Genomic DNA, 9,520 nt, shown 5'->3' with positions numbered 1-9,520 from the left:
CGTAAAAGAGAATGCCCAAACCCGACTTCGTATATTGAAGTTAAGATTTTTCCAAATTCGGCTTAGCAACAGTCAACTGAAAACTCAAATCAGAGATCGAGCGACTTTTGTCCGGAATGACCTAAACGAGAATCCAAGGTCTCGACAATGGTTGTTCAGCGGTAAAAAGTCTAGCAAAACCGACGTCAGATAAAGAAGTTATGATTTTTTAAAGAAATTCCTTAATCAGGTCATTTTAATAAATAAAAAATAAAAATAATTTCGGAATTTGCCGACGGAATCTAAACGAAAGTTGTAGATCGTAGTCTCACCTTCGCGGGGATATAAAGAACGTCGAAAACGGAGTTCGTATGAAGGAGATATGAATTTTTGAAGTTTGATAATAAATTTATATATAATTTTTATTGAAAACTTCGGTATTATCCGAAGTCTGAGTCACGCAAGTACGCCCCGCGTACAAGAGTACGCCCAGCGTACTCGAGGCCACGGCCTCGGATCGTCCACGTCGCCCCTATGCGAGCCTACCCCCATCCCATCCGAAGTACGAGGCAGTCGAGGACTCGGTCATGTGTGACGTACGCATACGCCCCGTGTACGGAGGCGGTTCCAGCCTCCTATAAATAGGATACGAGGGTTCCCGGAAAATTTTCTCATTCTCTCTCACTTTTCTTGTGTTTTACCTCTTTTTCCGTGCCCGCACTACCCCGAAGCCCTGGTCGTTTTGTGCAAGTCCCGAAGGTCGATTTTAATCCTGAGATTTCCGAGAATCCCGAGGAAAATCCCGAGACGAAACTCTACCCGGTTTTCCATCTCGCTATCTTCAAACTTTAAAGTGAGTTCATACCCCCTTAATTAACCCTTTTAATATCCTAAACACTTTTATATGCTTTCTAGGGGGGGGGGGGGATACAAGTAAAACACACGACTTCTATCGGGTGTTATATATAAAGATTATTATACACTTTTATTAAGTGGAATCATGTGTGATTTAAAAACTTTATAGGGAACTCCCGTATACAAAAATATATTACAATAGATGCTATCTTTAAAAACTATAAATGGTTGTAATGCATGTATAAACTAAACATTTTCTTAGATTTAAAGTATTTTATGTCTATCTTAGACGCTACGAAAATCTATGTTTTCATAACAAGTGATTCTTTTCTAGATATTCTAGAAAAAAACGAGGCACACTTTTAGAAAACTATAATAGGTATAGTTTTATGAGGACATTGCTAACATTTACAAACTAGAAACATGATTTTCGAGAAATCACTTTCATGTACGATAACAAACGAACATTTCAACACGTAAATTTGTTTTTATACTACGGTTCTGTGAGACATTTACTTCACGTACGTTCGAGTACACATTTCAAGTCCTGTATTATATACCAGAATCCCTTGGAGGGGGAGCATGGTGTTTGTGTATAGATCTATACGGGCTTGACAACTCGCGCCCTGACTGTTAGCTACAGTCCACCGTTTGGGGTGACAAACGTCATAACATTCCAACGCCTGAAGAACATTGTGTATAGGCAATCAGAGTCAATAGTACGGTTATAAAGCTCACAAGAAGTATTAAAAATACATTGATTTACGAGGTTTTCAAACATATTGGTTACTTTTACACTTACAAACATTTTGGAAACAAACTTTAGTCTGGAAGGAAGACTACTTTTATACTAGTAGAAAATACAGGATTTTCTAAACACAAATAAACAAGGACAAGATATTTCGTTTCATACAAACATTGTCATTAAATACTTATGAAACTCACAAGCTTAAATGCTGATCTACTCTTTCAAAATTAGTTGTTTGTCCCAGGGATTCAGTAACTACAGGTATCATTATGCTTTTGATGAAGAAATGCTGCGGCGCCAGTTTAAATCTCATATTTTGACATCATATTTGTAATTGATTTTGAACATGTAACGTTTGACAAAATGTAAACTTTCAGTTATATATATATGATGGTTGTGTTGCTTTCTTTACTATGTATTCACTTGTTACGCTACCACATGAAGTCATTCGCCCCCGAACGTTTCCGCCGTTCTGGTTTGGGGGTGTGACAGATTGGTATCAGAGCAATGTTTATAGTGAACTAAGTATATCGAACCACATAAGATATACAAACTATAAATGCTTAAGGGACTAATACTCTCTGACAAAACGATTTTATTTACGCCTAAGCCGCATTTCGTATAACTTAAAAATGCTAGTTTATTCAAGTACAAATACATGCATATAACACATTACATTCATGTTTATTAAATATACAACAAGTATTTAGACAAGTTGGACACTACGATTAAGACTCGATATATGTAATCAGATTTGGCACAAATATAGCGTGATCAACTATATTTGCCCGAAATCGGACCAATGTATATCGAGGAACGCTCGTAGTGAGCAACAAGTCAAAACTTACCAAAAAACATCACAAAGATCGAACACAAGAATTTAAATACTATAGGAGTATTTGGTGCATATGCTAGATTAATTAGTATTACATGTCTCAAGTTTTATTCAAATCTTATAACCCTATTCTCGTATAGTCAAATGGCTGGATTTCACCCGCATGGAGACCCCTACTACCCACAACAAGGCAACGAAGGATGGATTGAAGAAGATCCGGAGGAGGACAAGGAGCCCATTGATTTGGATGGCGGGGACGACTCCGGAACAAACTCAGAACCGGAAATAGTCAACCCTCCACCCATTAGGAGGAACTTTCAAGGACTGACTCCCATTTGGGGAAGTCACCTCGTCCACTGGAGCCAACAAAAAAGTATACGCTCTCCTTATGGCATGTGCCGAGATTTCTACGATGTTCGAGGTGGAGGTTCAGCCGATCGGGTACTCCTGGTTATGGTGGGAAAACTCGCCAATCTGTCCTACCAATCGTGGGTTCAAGCAAACCGAATCCGAGAGGTAAACGTGGAAGTACAAATCCACACGGCCGATATCAACCGCCTAGAGATGTTGCAGAACGACATCCGCATCCGCGCCGAGGCATTCCAAGCACAAGCGAATGCAGCCTTCGCAGAATTGAGGGAACAACAAGCCGCCCTTGATAGGCGTCTTATGGAGTCGAAGCAATCAGATGCAGAATCGAGCTCCAAGCGCAACACCCGTCGCAAGTAGTACTTGTGAAAATCCTCAAATTTTGTTATAACTTAGGACCTCGGCTAAAAGTCTTTAAATTTCTCGAACTTTGTAATTGGAGACCCTTATAAGGGTCAAATTTTCATGATCGTTGTATCAACTTTTATATTAATATAAGTGACACTATTATAACTACGTTGAGTATTTCATTCAAACCTTGAAAAGTCATCGAGAAACCAAATACTTGTTTCATACTTTCAATTTTACAAATAACTTTTATAGTCATACTATTCATTTTATTGTTGAACCATGGCGATTTGGTTCATGAGACACATTCATTTGTAACTTATTCTTATTCATATCATCATCTTTTAAACGTATAGTTAAAGATGCCGTCACGCAGGAATACAAGGCATAACCCTATCAATGAAACACCGATACCACCACCACCTTCACCTTCACCTCCTCAATTTGATGTTGTCATGTTCCAAGCAGCAGTCACCGCAGCGGTAGCAGCTGCCATGTCACAACTAAATAACTCGAGTACTAATAACTCGAGAACTGGCACACACCTTTCCAACCATGGCGAGAGTCATGGGCAACCCCGAGAATGCACTTATAAGGACTTTACTAATGCCAAACCCCGTATGTTTTATGGAACTGGTGGTGTGATGGCTCTAAGACAGTGGATTGAAAGGACAGAAGCAGTCTTTGAAATATGCTCCTGCCCCGAGCACAGCAAGGTCAAATTTGCAACCTTCACACTCATTGATAGAGCTTTGACTTGGTGGAACGGCCACGTTAAAGTACTTACTCTAATTCTGGCAAACTCCATTAGCTGGGAGAGCCTTAAAGCCATGATGATGAGAGAATACTGCCCAAGGGGAGAGATTCAAAGGCTCGAACATGAACTCTGGACTCTCGGGATGGTTGGTACCGACATCACAACATATACCAACAGATTCTGCGAGCTAGCAATCCTTTGCCCAGATATGATTGCTCCTGAGAGCAAGAAAATAGAGAGGTACATATGGGGACTGACGACCCAATTATGATCAAGCGTGTTAGCTTCCAAACCTGACACCTTTGAAAGTGCTAAGGAACTGGCATAATCTCTGATTGACTACGGAGGCCATCGGAACTCAACTGTTTCTGCACCAGAACCACAGAGAGGAAACAACAACAACAACAACAACAACACCAACAGGAAGAGAGTATGGAATAAAGGGAAGGGTGGGTCTTCCCAAGAATCCGCAAAGAAACAACTGGTCTCGGTGAATGCTTCCACGGTACCTACTACAACTCCTATAAATACCTACCCAACAAAGCCTTATGAAAGTAACCGTCCAAAGTGCACCAAATGCACTTACCACCACCATGGACCTTGTCGGGAAATGAAGTGCGCCAACTGCAACAGAAAGGGACACACAGCCCATTTCTGCAAGGAGCCCGCAAGGCCGATCACCCAAATCCCCAGTGCAGGTATAGGCCAGACTTGCTACAGTTGTGGCGAGGTGGGCCACTACAGGAGGAACTGCCCTAAGGCAGCAGGCACCGGCGGTGTGGGACGAGTTTTGACTATAGGCCACAACGAAGCTATAGCATACCCAACTGTAGTTGCTGGTACGTTCCTCCTCAATAATTCATATGCATGCATATTATTCGATAGTGGAGCGGAGAGAAGCTTCGTGAGTCAAAATTTTATTCACTTACTTAAACCTAAACCTAGCAAACTAGAAAAAGCATTCACTGTAGAGATGGCCAATGGAAAAACCGAAAACACTAAATACATATACAAGGACTGTACGTTAACTTTAGACGGTCATTCTTTCCCAATCAATCTCATGCCGGTTCCTATTAAAAGTTTTGACGTCATAGTCGGTATGGATTGGTTAAGTCTTCTTCGCGCCGACATTATGTGTTTTGAAAAAGCAATTCGCCTTAATCTTCCTAACAACGAAACATTAGTGATTTACGGTGACAAATCAAGTACGAACCTTCGTATCATTTCGTGCATCCAGGCTCGAAAGTGTTTACGGAAGGATTGTCGAGCATTCCTAGCGCACATCGTCGATACAAGCCAGGAACTGAAGGACATCAAGAACATTCCAGAAGTACGCGATTTTCCCGATATCTTTCCAGAAGAACTACCAGGACTACCACCACAACGCCAAGTCGAATTCAGAATCGACTTAGCTCCAGGGGCTACCCCAGTAGCGAAATCGCTTTATCTTTTAGCACCAGCAGAGATGCAAGAACTTTCCAGTCAACTTAATGAACTTCTGCAAAAAGGATTCATAAGACCAAGTTTCTCACCTTGGGGAGCACCGGTCTTGTTCGTAAAGAAGAAGGACGGATCGTTCCGTATGTGCATCGACTACAGAGAGCTGAACAAACTTACTGTCAAGAATCGTTATCCTCTACCCCGCATTGACGATTTGTTTGATCAACTTCAAGGAGTAAACTACTTCTCGAAGATAGATCTATGATCCAAATATCACCAATTACGGGTACTTGAGGGGGATATTCCCAAGACAGCTTTCCGAACTCGTTATGGGCACTACGAATTTGTCGTAATGCCATTTGGATTAACCAACGCACCAGCAGTGGTTATGGACCTAATGAATAGGGTATGCCGTCCCTACTTAGATCAGTTCGTCATTGTCTTTATCGATGATATACTTATCTACTCCCGAAGTAAGGAAGAGCATAGTCAACACCTACGAAAAGTCCTAGAAACACTACGATCGGAGAAACTCTACGCGAAGTTCTCTAAATGCGAATTTTAGATTCGAAGAATCGAATTTTTGGGCCACGTGGTTAGCGAGAAAGGGATACACGTGGAACCCTCCAAAATCAAGGCCACCGAGAACTGGTGGGCACCAAAGACACCTACAGAAACTCGTCAATTTCTAGGTCTCGCTGGCTACTATCGCAGATTTATAAAGAACTTCTCTAGCATTGCGAAACCTCTTACTACATTAACCCAGAAAGGCATGGCCTTTGACTGGGAAGCAAAACAAGAGAAGGCGTTCCAACACTGAAACAGGCCTTGTGCACCGCACCGATACTATCCCTCCCCGAAAAGATAGAAGACTTCGTAGTGTATTGCGATGCGTCAAATCAAGGACTTGGTTGTGTACTTATGCAGAGAGGGAAGGTTATTGCTTATGCCTCCTGACAGCTTAAGACCCACGAAGTGAACTATACGACACACGATCTCGAGTTAGGAGCAGTAGTATTTGCTCTGAAGATCTGGAGACACTATTTATACGGAACAAAGAGCACTATTTTCACCGATCACAACAGGCTTCAACACATTTTTGATCAGAAGGAACTCAACATGCGGCAACGACGATGGGTTGAGTTACTAAATGATTACGAATGCGAAATTCGTTATCATCCTGGCAAAGCCAACGTGGTAGCTGACGCCCTCTGTCGAAAGGAATACACCGGTCGGAGGGTCAGATCTCTAACTATGACTATCCATTCCCACTTATCCACACAAATTAAAGAGGCACAAATGGAAGCTTTGCGACCTGAAAATGTGGCGGGTGAATCCTTGCAGGGAATGGAAAAGAATCTAGAAGTCAAGGGTGGCGGAGCATATTATCTTATGAACCAAATCTGGACGCCGAAACATGGCGGGTTCAGAGAAGTAGTAATGACTGAAGCACACAACACGAGGTATTCTGTTCACCCGGGTTCAGATAAGATGTATCTGGATCTTAAGAACTTGTACTGATGGCCTAACATGAAAGCATAAATTGCTACCTTCGTAAGTAAATGCCTTACTTACGCTAAGGTTAAGGTTGAGTATCAGAAACCTTCAGGATTACTACAACAACCGGAGATACCAGAATGGAAATGGGAACGGATTACTATGGACTTCATAACCAAGTTGCCCAAGACGACGGGTGGACTCGATACCATATGGGTCATCGTCGACAGGTTGACCAAATCCGCGCATTTCCTACCCATCAAGGAGACTGAAAAAATGGAAAAGCTTACAAGAACTTACTTAAGGGAAGTAGTGCGACTGCATGGTGTTCCGATATCCATTATCTCCGACCAAGATAGTAGATTCACTTCAAGATTCTAGCAGTCACTACAAGGTTCCCTGGGGACTAAGCTTGACATGAGTACAGCCTACCACCCACAAACAGACGGGCAGAGTGAGAGAACGATACAGACTTTAGAAGATATGGTGAGAGCCTGTGTGATTGACTTTGGAAAGGCATGGGATATCCATTTACCCCTTGTCGAATTTTCATACAACAATAGTTATCATACAAGCATAAAGGCTGCTCCGTTCGATGCCCTCTATGGTCGAAAGTGCAGATCCCCTCTGTGCTGGACTGAAGTTGGCGATACCCAGTTAGCTAAAGGAAGAGTTCCTGAAAGCACTCTCACCGGTCCAGAAATCATACGAGAAACAACAGAGAAGATCGTTCAGATTTGTGAACGATTGAAAACCTCTAGAGACCGACAGAAAAGCTACGCTGACCAAAGGAGGAAACCTTTGGAATTCCAGGTAGGAGACCACATTTTATTAAAGGTATCACCGTGGAAGGGTTTAATACGCTTTGGAAAGCGGGGGAAACTAAATCCAAGATACATAGGGCCTTTCGAGATTCTTGCCAGAATCGGCCCTGTGGCTTACAAGCTTAACCTACCGCGTGAACTTAGTAACATACATCCAACCTTCCACGTCTCAAACTTGAAAAAGTGTCTGTCCGATGAGACTCTTGTTATCCCACTCGACGAAATCGAGATCAACGAGAGCCTCAACTTTGTGGAAGAACCAGTAGAAATCATGGACCGAGAGGTCAAACAAACAAAGCAAAGTCGCATACCCATCGTGAAGGTTCGCTGGAACGCCAAGCGGGGACCTGAATTCACATGGGAACGCGAAGATCAGATGAAACAAAAATACCCACATCTCTTTCATGTTCACTAGTGTCTTTACCACTTTGAATTTCGGGACGAAATTCCCTCTAACGGGGGGATGATGTGACAACCCGATATTTCAACTCTTTGTAATGGCCTATTAGGTCAAGTATTGTAACCATTTTTGAGTTAATCAAAATAAACGTTGATAATAAAATGTCCAAAAAGTTTCTATTTAACTATCTACTATGTTTTATATCATTAAACCGGGATCGTAAGTAAAAGAGAATGCCCAAACCCGACTTCGTATATTGAAGTTAGGATTTTTCCAAATTCGGCTTAGCAAAAGTCAACTGAAAACTCGAATCAGAGATCGAGCGACTTTTGGCCAGAATGACCTAAACAAGAATCGAAGGTCTCGACAATGGTTGTTCAGCGGTAAAAAGTCTGGCAAAACCGACGTCAGATAAAGAAGTTATGAATTTTTAAAGAAATTCCTTAATCACGTCATTTTAATAAATAAATAAATAATAAAAATAATTTCGGAATTTGCCGACGGAATCTAAACGAAAGTTGTAGATCATAGTCTCACCTTCGCGGGGATATAAAGAACGTCGAAAACGGAGTTCGTATGAAGGAGATATGAATTTCTGAAGTTTGATAATTAATTTATATATAATTTTTATTGAAAACTTCGGTATTATCCGAAGTCTGAGTCACGCAAGTACGCCTCGCGTACAAGAGTACGCCCAGCGTACTCGAGGCCACGGCCTCGGATCGTCCACGTCACCCCTATGCGAGCCTACCCCCCGTCCCATCCGAAGTACGAGGCAGTCGAGGACTCGGTCATGCGTGACGTACGCGTACGCCCCGCGTACGGAGGCGGTTCCAGCCTCCTATAAATAGGATGCGAGGGTTCCCGGAAAATTTGCTCATTCTCTCTCACTTTTCTTGCGTTTTGCCTCGTTTTCCATGCCCGCACTACCCCGAAGCCCTGGTCGTTTTGTGCAAGTCCCGAAGGTCGATTTTACTCCCGAGATTTTCAAGAATCCCGAGAAAAATCCGTTTCCCGAGACGAAACTCTGCCCGGTTTTCCATCTCGCTATCTTCAAACTTTCAACTGAGTTCATACCCCCTTAATTAACCCTTTTAATATTCTAAACGCTTTTATATACTTTCTAGGGGGGGGGGGGAATACAAGTAAAACACACGATTACTATCGAGTGTTATATATAAAGATTATTATACACTTTTATTAAGTAGAATCATGTGTGATTTAAAAACTTTGTAGGGAACTCCCGTATACAAAAATATATTACGATAGATGCTATGTTTAATAACTATAAATGGTTGTAATGCATGTATAAACTAAACATTTTCTTAGATTTAAAGTATTTTGTGTCTATCTTAGACGCTACGAAAATCTATGTTTTCATAACAAGTGATTCTTTTCTAGATATTCTAAAAACAAATGAGGCACACTTTTAGAAAACTATAATAGGTATAGTTTTATGAGGACATTG

Source organism: Lactuca saligna, chromosome 5, assembly GCF_052625555.1.
Source record: "Lactuca saligna cultivar CGN05327 chromosome 5, ASM5262555v1, whole genome shotgun sequence".
Classification (NCBI taxonomy): domain Eukaryota; kingdom Viridiplantae; phylum Streptophyta; class Magnoliopsida; order Asterales; family Asteraceae; genus Lactuca; species Lactuca saligna.
Note: the sequence above shows the minus strand (reverse complement) of the source record.